Source organism: Pteropus vampyrus, unplaced genomic scaffold (genome assembly GCF_000151845.1).
Source record: "Pteropus vampyrus isolate Shadow unplaced genomic scaffold, Pvam_2.0 Scaffold101, whole genome shotgun sequence".
Classification (NCBI taxonomy): Eukaryota; Metazoa; Chordata; class Mammalia; order Chiroptera; family Pteropodidae; genus Pteropus; species Pteropus vampyrus.
This window is the reverse complement of record NW_011888882.1, coordinates 3,501,806-3,514,874: the sequence shown is the minus strand read 5'-3', so window position 1 is coordinate 3,514,874 and position 13,069 is coordinate 3,501,806.

Genomic DNA, 13,069 nt, shown 5'->3' with positions numbered 1-13,069 from the left:
ATTGAGCTAATTATCTTTGTCATCAACATTTATTCATATATTTGGAAAATATTTATTGAACTCCTACTATGTGTTTGGCAGGATTTTAGGCACTGAGAACACAGCACAAAACAAATCACTATCTCATGAAGATTACATTTTAGTAATCCTCAGAGTTTCCATAGTTTAAATAAAGCTATCTTCCAATTTTTTTCAGTTGTGGAAATCAGAGAATAAATACATAAAGAGTTAACTAATAGTAAAACACCAAAAGGTGATCAGTGATCTAATGGAGAATAATTCAGGATAGTAGAACAGAAGTAGGCCAGTATAGCTAGATTAAAGTGAGTGTGGTTAAGGGGTCAGAGATGACAAGTAAGAGGTGGGCTACAGTCAGGTTCTGTAATGATCTAGGGCATAGAAAGAAATTTGAATTTTTTTCTATTGAAATGAGAAGGGACCAGAGGGTCATGATAATTGGAATAAAAACACATTTGTGTTTGTTTAGGATTTAGCTAGTTTGTACAAAATGAACCCTAATTTTGTAGTAAGCCACTGATCATGTATCTCTAGCTCATGAGAAGAATGACATGACCTGAGTTACATTTTATAAAAATTCCTCTAGTTCCTCTTGACTAGGAAGGTAGGAGTTAAGAGAAAAATGAAACTAGTTAGTCTAGGCTTAGTTAAAGGTGGTATTAGACAAGTAATAAAAGTAGATGTAGAATAAATTTTGAAGCGAGAACAAGCTAGATTAGTTTACACGTAAATCACACATATCCACATTATATGTGGATTACATACATGTGAGGTATGGGGGAAAAAAGATCAGTTAAAAATACTACAAAGGTTTTTGGCCTGGAGCGGCTGAGTACATGGTACACTCAGAGAAGGGAATGACTAGAGGAAGAACAGTTAGCAGTTATCAGTAGTATCATCATATGATAGTTGTATATGTACATCCACTAAGAAAAGTTGCTCTGATTGTCATGGCTGGGATTAAGGTGAGGTAAGTGTGGCAGTTGCCTTGGGTGTAAAATTTAAGGAGTCCCCAAAAAACTCAATAGTCAAGATAAATAATATTTTAGTGCAATATTTTAAAATTCAAAAATTTAAAAATATTTGTAAAAATCAAAAAATTTGCAAAAATTTATCATGAAAAAAACATAAAAAATGTAAATGAAGATAGAATCAGTGATAGTGCCATGCATTCATACCAGAGTCTGAGGCAAAGGAAAAAAAATGTGCATACATAAAATTAAAAAAATATTATACTGAAATATTAATATTTTAATTTAGTCAATATTAAATAAGCACAATTTAATATTTAACTGCATATTCACATCATCTTAATCCTGGCCCTGCTGATTGTGAACTGCACAGATACAAAAGGTACCATCTCATAGAAGTCTGCCTAAGTGGTAATCTAAGAGCTTGGTTGTGCACAGACTCCATGGCACTTCATTGTGGCCTGCATGTACAATAAAACCTTCCTGAAACAAAAGCAGCATTAATATAGTTTATCCTTTGGACATATATCCTTTGCAAGACCAACTAAAACAAGAGCAGAGCTTGTCATGACATATCTTCTCATATGGTATATATGTATATGTAAATATATGTGTATATATATATGTATATATATGTATATGTATGTGTATATATATGTGTGTGTCTGTAGATATATATATACACATCAATATTCACACACAAAAATATTTATTGGCCTCTCTGTATCAGACAGTATGCCAAATGTTTTATGTATATTTTATCTATAAGACACTATCGTAAGATAAATGCTTTTATCTAAATAGACGAGAAAGCTGAGACTTGGTAGAAGTTTAAGTCTTTTGACCAAGGTCTTATAATTGATCAGTGGCAGGAGTGAAATGCCCAGTCTAATGTGAATAAATCTAAATCTGTGTTCCAAAGTGGATGTTTTCCTAAGTCTTCTCTAAGAGACCAAAAAGAAATTCAACCCAAATAATAATCAGTCTTTTATGTCATTTTGGCATCTATAGATATAAATTAAAAAGGACTTAAATAATCAAGGATTTTATAATTTCAAATAAAAAAGAAAATTATCCATCATGCAAGTGATATCTCAAGGACTATATAATAATATAATCAGAAAAATTTAATCTCCCAAAAGTGTATATGCAACTGATATAAAACTTGGTGTTCAATAATCATGAGTACTAAGGAAGAAAACATAATGATAGCATAAATTTTTATAAAATAAATACATAAATCAGTGGTCTTTATATATATAAAAGATAACAAATAAAATAATAAAAGGAAATTTGCATAAAGTGACTTGGAATTTACATAACAAGAATTATACAAGCCCACCATAGGTGAATCTACTGAGCAACACAAAAGAACACTTAACTTGGACATACTCATTAAGTCTTATATGACAATATTTAATATCATAGGGTCAAATTCCTGATTTTGATGTAGTGATTCAACTCTATCACAATTTAATAATTGAGAAATATGGTAGATTTTATAATTGAATCAGGAATTTTAAAAATGTGAGATTAGGCAAAAAATCTAGAAAAACATGATAAGGGTTGTATACTAACAGGTACTAAACTTCATTATCTCTAAATTTTTATAATTTCAAAATGTTACATAAATGAAATCATACATTATGTAAGCTTTTGAGAATGGCTTTTTTCTCTCAGCATAGTTTCCTCAAGATTCATCCAGGTCGTTGTGTGTATCACTAAGTCCTTCTTATTACTGAGTAGTTTTATGAATAAAGCTGCCATACACATGTGTGTATAGGTTTCCATGTGAATATAAGTTTTCATTTATCTGGGATAAATGCTCAAGTGTACAATTGCTAGGTCACATGGTAATTGTATATTTTACGGACCGACTGTACCATTTTACTTTCCCACCAGCAATGAATGAGTGATCCAGTTATTTTACATCTTCACCAGCATTTTGGAAATAGAGAACAGAATAGTAATTGACAGGGGTTAGGTACCAGAGTTAGGAAAGTAGGTGTGGGTGTTAAAGAGAAACATGAGGGATCTGTTCTGAATTTTGACAATGGTAATGGATATACAAACCTACACAGGTGATTAAATTGTATAAAACTAAACACACACAGATACAATAATGAGCATGAGTAAAATTACAGAAATCTGAATAAGTTTAATAAATTGTAAAAATTTCAGTATGCTAGTTGTGATAATTAACTATAGTTTTGCCAGGTATTATCATTGGCGTAAACTGCATAAAGAATACATGGAATCTTTCTGTATTATTTCTTACAACTGCATGTGAATCTGTAATTATATAGAAACATTTTTAATTTGATGTGTATTACAAAACCACATTTATTAAAGAAGTGTAGTACTATTGCAGGAGTATATATAGAACGATATGGCACAATACTGTCTGACTTTTATATATAATGAAAATTGTATTTGAAATAATTGAGAAAAAAACAGAATATTCAGTAAGAAAAAAAAAAAGCTACCCACCTGAGAATAGCCAATGTGTGCAAAACTATATCTCAACATTATACATTATAAATTCATTACAGAAAATAAATTTCTTATGGATTTTATACGTGTGTGTATGTGTGTGCGTGTATGTGTATGAAGTAAAATATATGTTGAACACTAAAATATGCAAAACTAATTCAGGCGATGACTTAAATATAGATTTATCCTTCATATATTAAAAAATATCAAGTACTAAGAAAATAAATATCTCAATAAAAAGCATGAGAATTAGCTGGGTACTTCATAATTAGAAAATACTTGTTTTTATTTGTTATCATAAAAACAGAAATTAAAATAATTAATGAGATTCTATTTTTACTCTTATGCATTAAACATAGTAGATTTTATCATCTCCAATGTGTTGGGGCTCTGGAAGACAATGGGTTCACATACTGCTGTGAGTTTATAAGTTAGTATTACTTTTTAAAGGGCCATCTGAAGAGATAGCTCTTGAGACAAGTACATGTGTTGACATAAAAATTCTGTCTTATTTATCCAATCTGAAGATATAATATTCTTAAATGACAGAGTTGATTATAATGGTGAACATTCAGACATCCTAAAAAATAACTTTGTTTCCCCAACTAGATGTGACAAGTCCATATGAATAGGACCTTATTTGGTTTAAATAAGAATTGTAAACATTGCTACTTGTCTTCCAGTCCAAACAAGCAGATCTTTATTTGATAAATAGCGTTTACAAAGCACAATAGTATTTATATAGGGATAGAGAAAATTGTACTAGATCCTATTTTAAATAGCATAAAATAGAATTAAGAAAATAATATATAGCTACAGCAAATAATTGAAAAATGTCTAACATCACAATATTGAATGTAAAATAATGTGGCAGTATCCTTAAGAAACCTAATGCATCTAGAAAAATATTCATAATGTATTGTTAATTTGGAAAGGGAGAAGTGAGGAACAGATTTTTAAACATGTTTGAAAGCACCACACTAATAAATCAACGATGATTAGCCCTGAATAGTGAGATGGTTGGTAACTTCGTTTTCTTCTTTTCACTGACCTATAATTTCTAATTTTTATAATAAAAATGCTATTTTAATAAATATGTAAATTTAAAATATATATTAATTGATCTCAATTATTTTAATAAGAGATTCAAAATTTCACATAAGATATCATACGCTTTCTTTTTGCTGTTATTGTTTGTTGACTTTTAATGGAAATAGTTTTCTGTTGTTTTCTTTTTAAAATTTTTATCAGTTACATACATTTCCAGAAAAAAATAGCAGCAAGGGGCTAACAAATTCCTTTTCCAAAGTCTAACTGAAATTATTAAAGAGAAATGAAAAATGGGGCAAGCATTTCACTGATCTCAAAATTAGAGAATATTGCCAAATATATACACATAAAGGAATTTCTGTCAGATATAGTAGAATTAGTATAAAAAGTGACAGGAATCAGCATATATCTTTACTGCCTGAGAGAGCACTGGCATGATAAATGAAGTTATGTAGAGGAAGTGCTGGTAAATTCCTCCATAATTCTCCAGTTTGAAGTGGCACAGGATGAAAGCATTTGCAAGCAATTTGAGGTTCTGGGGTTGCTATATTCACATTCTCTTTTCTGACTTTGAAAGACCAACGGCATGTAAAAGCTGTTATATTTCTTTTCCATCTCTTTTCTTGTCTATGTTTCCTTTAACTTCTTGTATAGTTCAAAGAAGTAGTTATTCAAAACTTTCTTTTCTGTCTTGAGGTATGCTATCAAAATATCTTGTCTCTTCATCTATCTTTTATACACTTTATGTTTTTCACAAAATTTTACAAAGTCTCATATTTAATGCCTTTTTTTCTATTTACTTATTTTTAAATGGTTTTGAATCTATCCAGGCATGTTAAATGACGAGAGTTAGTACTAGTGAGTCTTTTGGGAGACTAGTGAGTCATTATCTGCAGTGTTAAATTACATACAGAAGAACAAGGATAGGAATTACAGCAGACCTCTTGTCAGAATTGTGTAAGCTAGAAGTCAATAGAGTGACAACTTTGAAGTGCTGGGGAAAAAAAAAAGAAACCTGAACCCAGAATTCTATAACCAGAGAAAATAGAGGGAAAATAAAGCCTTTCCCAAACAAACAAAAACATAAAATTAATACCAGATAATTAATTACTCTACATGAAATTTTAAACTAAGTTCTATGGGCAGAAGCAATGTGATATCAGACAGAAACTGAAAGATACACAAAGAAATAAAGATCTTTGGAGATGGCTAAAGTGAAGATAATTATAATAGATATTTTGATTATTCTGAAATACTTTAATATTTCATATCTAATGCAAAAATAGTAGCAATATATTTGGAGTTTATAGCATATATAACAGTAACTGTATGACAACAGTAGCATAAAGGATGGGAGGAAAGAATAGGGATTATAATGTTGTAAGATTCGTACTCCATTTGAAGAAGTGTGATATTTGAAGCTAGTTTCAGAGATGAATGATTTGGGTTCATTCAGAAATTTAAGAAGAATGGATGAAACTGGGATTGGGGTGCTTAACATTATAAATGCAGCTATTATACTCTACTAGGAGTACTTCTTTCTTACTAGTAAACTACAGTCAATCATTTTGATTAAAAAAATTTTCACTCACTGTTATAGTAAAGAATACTAAATTTCAAAAACGATAGGAAATCCTCTCTAGAGGAAATTTAAATTTAAGTTTATAATCAAGGCTTTAAAATTTTGAACTATTACTTCCCATGTCTTCTTCACAATTTTACAAAGTTCTGGAGAAGTAAATCAAAAAAGTTTTACCAGGAAAGCAATCAAAAATTGGTTACAACATATAATGAAAATATCCCCTGAAAAGTCAGACACAATATATATGAGAAATAAGATCACAAGAGATTTCTACTGCTAAAATTTTTGCTATATATTGTGTTCTAAATGTAAATCCAAACAAAACAAAAATTCAATATGTGATAAATGAGATTCTAAATCGTATCTATTTTATATTCATTTAATTGTAGAACATTTGTATACTGGAACTACAGTGGTCAGAAAACATTTGAGATATGAGCTTTTGTTTTATTATGAAAAAAACAGAACATTTCTTCTCATGGATAACATAAGGGGATAAAGGCACTTAGCATCTCAGGGTTACTCATTTTCCTGTTTCCAGAGAATAGAGGTCACTGGCTGAAAAAAAGGCATGGTAGAATTTTTAATCTTCCTGTACTGGGTCCTCACTACTAATGTCTCTGGAAGAAATAAGCTAGAATTCTGCCATTCCAGTCACTATTTCATTGTTTAAGGGGAATTGTAAAGAGAACCCATCAGCAAAACCGGAGACACAAGCCTTAACCAAATGAGGATAGCACAGTGTGAGAAAAATTCATGCACAGAGAGCAAAGATCCTTTCATAGCCCTTTTATTAAGTCAGTCAATTTAAAAATTTATCATTGTCTATTTTGCAATAGAGTTGTGAAAATACATATCTGTCTCCCTTGACAAAGTATTTGATTTTTCTTTGTGTCATCCACAGTGCTCTATAAATATTGGTTAATTGAGAATGATTTAATAAAGTAATTTCTTCTAATCTATCCTAAATTCACAAAACATGTTTTAGAGAAAACATTTTCAAAGAAAAGCAGGATACAGTACATTCTAATTGGTCTCAAGTTAATGCACTATTAACTTAGTTCATTAGGAGGAGAAATTGATTCTTTATTAACTTGAGTTAAAAATGTTTAAATCAGAACTGATATCCAGAACATTTTACTGCATGAAAAATGTCATTCTATTATACTTGAATGTGTTACATGTTCAAGTGTGCCAAGTTGGGTCTGCTTCTCCATTTTTATCTGTAAGAATAAAGAAAAACAGGATGGAACACATATTCTAGTAGAAGTTCACAATCCTAAACAAAGAGAAAACAAATGCTGGAGAAAGCAAAGAGAAATAAAGGAAAAAATTATTTGACTTGAGAAATTCCAGGACCAAGTTACTTGAATGTGGGAAGAATATTATTATTTAATTCTATCTATTTGGTGGCACTGCTTGAAAAGTTGGAAGCAGGTTTCTGAACAGAAGCTCTTTAATTAGATCAAGTATTAGAGAGGACGTTATCATTAATTGAATTATGAATAAAAGGAAATATTCAGATGGAGGTTTTCATCATTAAAACTTCAATTACAATGAATATATTTATTCTTCAAATAGAGTTTGCTAAAGACATAGCTGCTGACTCCCATATATGTCAAACTTATTTTCAATCATTGGAAAAATTTTAAGTGACTTTAATATTATTTATTTTCATTTATTTCTTAATTATCCTTTTTCATTTAGTTTTATTTATTTTTATAGTATGTATTCAAAATTGTTTCCTTTACCACATTGTTAGTGCTTCCAAGGTCCTCTGCTAATTTCTTTTTCTATAGTTATGTCTTAGTTAACCACATTGACGTCTATCCTTTGTTTATATTTTTACAACATAAATTTGATTCTGGTTTCTCCCACTGGGTCAAAAATGTTCCCCTTTTTTCCTTAAATATTTCCAGCATATTTAAGTTCCATTCCCTTAGGACTCCTCTTGTTTTACTCAAATAAACTTTTCCCACATTCAAAAATGAACCAAATGAATTCTTTTACAAACTTGAGCAGTTGCCCAGATAATTTAAAATATTTATTCTTAATTTGACTTATTATTCTAAATATTGAATATTGAATACTTTTTAAATTTAATTTATTAAGGCATGAGAGACACTTTTCATACATGTCCACTAACCAAAAATAAAACCATACAAATGTCTTGTGTTGGGTATTTGATAATCCTTTCTAGTTTAGGATAGTTTATGATAACCCTTTCTACTTGTTAACTGTCTAAGACTGATTTATAAGAGGATGATATAGTATTTTGAGAATATTATTTACTTTATCCATTTGAGTAATTTTCTTTCTTTGCCTTGGATGTTTATGTCTGTATAAATGTGTGTGTGTGTGTGTGTGTGTGTGTGTGTGTGTGAGAGAGAGAGAGAGAGAGAGAGATGATTGAGACTACTGCAGTATCTAGAAATACACAATACTATCTGTGAAAATAGAAATTATATGTTTTGTTTCTATTACCCAAAGAATTTCCAGAAGAAACAACTAGAAATTTCATCATCTTGACATTTTATACAAACAAATTTGGTTTATTTAAAAAAAAAAAACAAAAAAACCTTAAGTGAGCAAAATATGTTAGTATTGGCACATGGCAGATGCCTGAGAATTTTGCAGTGAATGAATAACCTACCCAATTTAGTTGGCCTTAGGCGCAGTGCTGATGGTACATGTGCTATATTATGGCCATTCACGTTACTCACCTTATCTGTTCATACGCTGGCAGTAACCTTTCAGTGAACTAGAAAATACAGTAATGTGCTAAGTAGAGCTCTTTACTAGGAGGTATTACATGAGCAAAGTGCCCAAAAGTAGGAACTTTTAACAGTAATACCACAAACTTTCTATTTCCCCAAATCTAATTATTTGGCCTTTCTAGTACTCAGACTCCTTATCTGCAAAATGTATGTGATGTTCTGCAACTCTGGTGTTGAACTGTACTTTATGAAGTCTTAGGAATGAGTTAAGATGGCTTATAGGCTGCCTGACAGGATAAGAGAAAGCCTTAGGAAGTAGAACCCTGGACTTTCTGCCCTTAGATCAATTAGATGTATTCTCTGTGGTATTATCTACTATGGATATTGAGGCTCTATATAAGATGTGTTTGAAACAGGGCTTTGACAACTAAACATATTTGAAAACTATCTATTGTCCTTTCCATTTTAAAAGTGGATTTTTCTAAGAATTAAGTGTAATATGTAAAATTTTAAAAATCATAAATTCTATCATTTCATCTTTCAGCTTTTATATAAGGTTTCCACATTCATCGCCTAATTTAAATGTGTGTTAAAAAGGAAGATGGGATTCCTACTTTGCAGGTGAGAAACCAGAGGCTCAGAGGTATCACATGACCTGCACCAGTGACATGGGGACTGGAATCCAGACTACCCTTGCAGTATCTGCTCCACTCCACCTTCTCTCCCGCTGTTGTGTAAGGTCTAATCAGATAGTCGTCATTACTAATTCTAATTTGGACTTGTTCCTCTAGCAGAATAAACATGGACTAATATTCTTGTGGTTCATCTTAATTCAAAGTTCATACACTGTTCATGAAGTTTTATAGGAATTCTACAAATAAATGGGATTATCACAAACAGATGTATTTACTCAGCATAACTACAATTAATGAATTTTCAGTCTCAAATACAATTCTCTATTTCTTGAACCAAACATAGCCGAAAGGCTCATGGTAACCACAAGACAAAAAAAGCTATAGTAAATACACAAAAGAGAAAGAGAAAGAAATATAAGAATACTATTAAAGAAAGTCATCAAACCACAAAGAGATCAAGAGAATAAAATAACAGAGATGAATTATAAAAATAGCCAGAAAACCATTAACAAATGGCTATAGGTACATATTATTAATAACTTAAATGTAAAGAAACTAAATTCTCTAATCAAAAAGCTTAGAGTGGCTGAATGAATAAAAAACAATAACTGTCTACAGGCTCCCTACAAGAGACTCACTTTAAATTTAAGGTCACATACACACTGAGAGTGAAGGGATAGAAAAAGATGAGAAAAAGATGGAAACCAAAAGAAAGCTGGAGTAGCTATAGACAAAATAGACTTTAAAACAAAGACTGTAATAAGAGACAAGATGGGTATTATATAATGATAACAGGTTCAATCCAACAAGAAGATAAAACATTCATAAATATTCATGCACCCAACATAGGAACACCTAAGAATATAAAGAAAATATTTAAAAACCTTAAAAAAGAATATAAATAATATAATAATAGTAGAGGACTTTAATATCCAACTTACATCAATGGATAGATCATCCAGATAGAAAATCAATAAAGAGACATAGGCCTAAAATGATATATTAAAACAGATCGACCTAACACATACATAGAGAACATTCCATCCAAAAGAAACAGGTACATATTCTTCTCAAGGGCACATAGAACATTTTCCAGGATAGATTGTATGTTAGGTACAAAACAATCTTAACAAATTTGAGACTGAAATCATGTCAAGCATCTTCTCTGATAACAATGGTAATAAAGTAGGAACTAATCAAATAAAACTGGAAAATTCTTATCTCCACACAGATGTGTGGAGATAAGAAACATGCTACTGAACAACCAGTTGGTCAAAGAAAAATTAAAAAAAAAGAAATAAAAAATACCTTGAGACAAACAAAAATGGAAATATAATATACCAAAATTATTGAGATACAACAAATGTAGTTCTAACCGGGAAGTTCATAGTGATAAATGCCTACCTTAAGAAAAAATAAAAGTCTCAAATGACCAATGTAACATTACACCATAAGGAACTAGAAAAAGAAAAACAAAGTTCAAAATTAGTAGAAAGAAAGAAATAAAGATTAGAACAAAAATAGAAAAAAAAAGAGACTGAAAAGATAATAGAGAAGATCAATGAAACTAAGACCTGGTTCCCTGAAAAGATAAAATTCTTGGTGAGCCTGACTCACCAAGAAAAAAGAAGAGAGGACTCAGAAAAATAAAAACAGAAATGAAAGAGATGTTACAATTGAAACCTCAGAAACACAAAGGCTCATAGAGACTACTATAAACAATTATACCCAACAACTTCAACAACCTAAAAGAGATAAATTCCTAGAAACATAAAGTCTACCAAGACCAAATCATGCTGAAATAGAAAGTTGGAACAGACCAATTACTAGTACGGAGATTGAGTCAATAATAAAAACCTCCCAACAATAACAATGACAAAAAAGCCCAGGATCATATGGTTAACAGGTATATAAAAATATGGTCAACATAATTAGTCATCAGGGAAATGAAAATCTAAATCACCATGAGATATCACCTAATAACTGTTAGAATGACTACTATCAAAAAGACAATAACAAATGTTGGCCAGAATGTGGAGAAAAGGGAACCCTTTCAGTAAACTTGATTTTTTTGTTTGCTTATTTCTCAAATAGACAAGAAGAAGCCAGACTAATTTGTCCTTTTAAATATCTTTTTGATTAACTAATAGTAAATGAAAATTACTTTTTTCTCTCAACTTAGAGGTAGTATAGTAAAAGCAGTATAAAGGCATAATAGGTGTAAAGCTAGACCGTGTATTCTGCCTAGTATAGCATAGTACAATTGGTGCTGTTTTAGTTTGTCTTGAGTAATTCTGAGACCTCAAAAAATCACAAGCATCTTCTTTAACATATAGATTCCATTACTGTTCTAAAAAGTTTTTCTTTACTAGTAAAAGAACTTGGTAATATTTCAGGTGGTCTTTTATCAGATATAGGTCTTTTTCAGTTTTCCAAGGAGAAATAATGTGGTAAAGAATAACTTGGCAAGGAGAGGTGTAGCCATACCTTTTATATCATTGGTGTTTTATTTAATTATTATGCTATCGCTTTCTGGATGTAAAGTTTGTTTCTGAGATATATTGTAAACTCTTTGATACCAGGCTTATTAACACAAAATTAACATTTTGTCAATGATTTATTTCTCCTCATAGAAGTAATGGATGAGCACTGTGGATGACATGAAAATATTCAATGTGTGTGAACTATTACCATATTTTATTGAATTGAAGTCACCATCAATTGTAACTCACCCTATTATTTATGTCTTACTGAGAAAGAAAAGAGGAGCCAATTAAATTATGATGTACTGACAATTTGAAACTGTGTTCTCATTTGTTAGATGTCAAAACGTGTAAACTTCACCTTGAAACGTCACATCTATTATATAGCCTTTTAGTGCTTGTATACAAGTAGGGGCACTGCTAGGAAAGTCATGCAAGAGGACAAATCAGTCCCACAATGACATAAACATCGTTACTAAATTCAATATAGCTAAACAGAAAATAAACATTAGTTCTTAGCAAATAGTGGTCACCATGTGGGAGAATTCTTGAACAAATTCTATTAATTCCCTCCTAGATTGCCTCACAATTTATTTGGGACTTATAAACATATTGATTGACATCAAAAGAGACTGTTAAAGCGAAAACAAGTTGGGCCACTTGAGAGCCCAGTCAACTCATTTTGTAAGTACCCTTCTTGGAAGGATGTGAATGATGTCCAGAGGACACATCTCTCAGTTTGTACACTGAGAATTGATATTTAAAAGAAGAGCATTTATCGAAAGGATTTCAGGATGTCTACAAAGGTATGAATCTATCCCTCGTCTAGAAAGATTTGATTCATGTTTTATAAATCTCTGATTCTTAAATTTGAAATATCATAATATACATATTTTTAGCTCAGTCCATTTTGTTCTTAGACACATTTTATGGCAACTACAATAGAGAACATATATAAATTACCATCAAAACTGCTCACTAAACAAACATTACTGATGGACTCCCATGGGATACTGAATGCTTGTAACCAATCTGCAAGGTAATCTTTTACCAACACCTATTTCCTCCCACAAGTAGTACTTACCGAGAGTCAGTTTTGTTTGTTCTCTAAACTGATCAT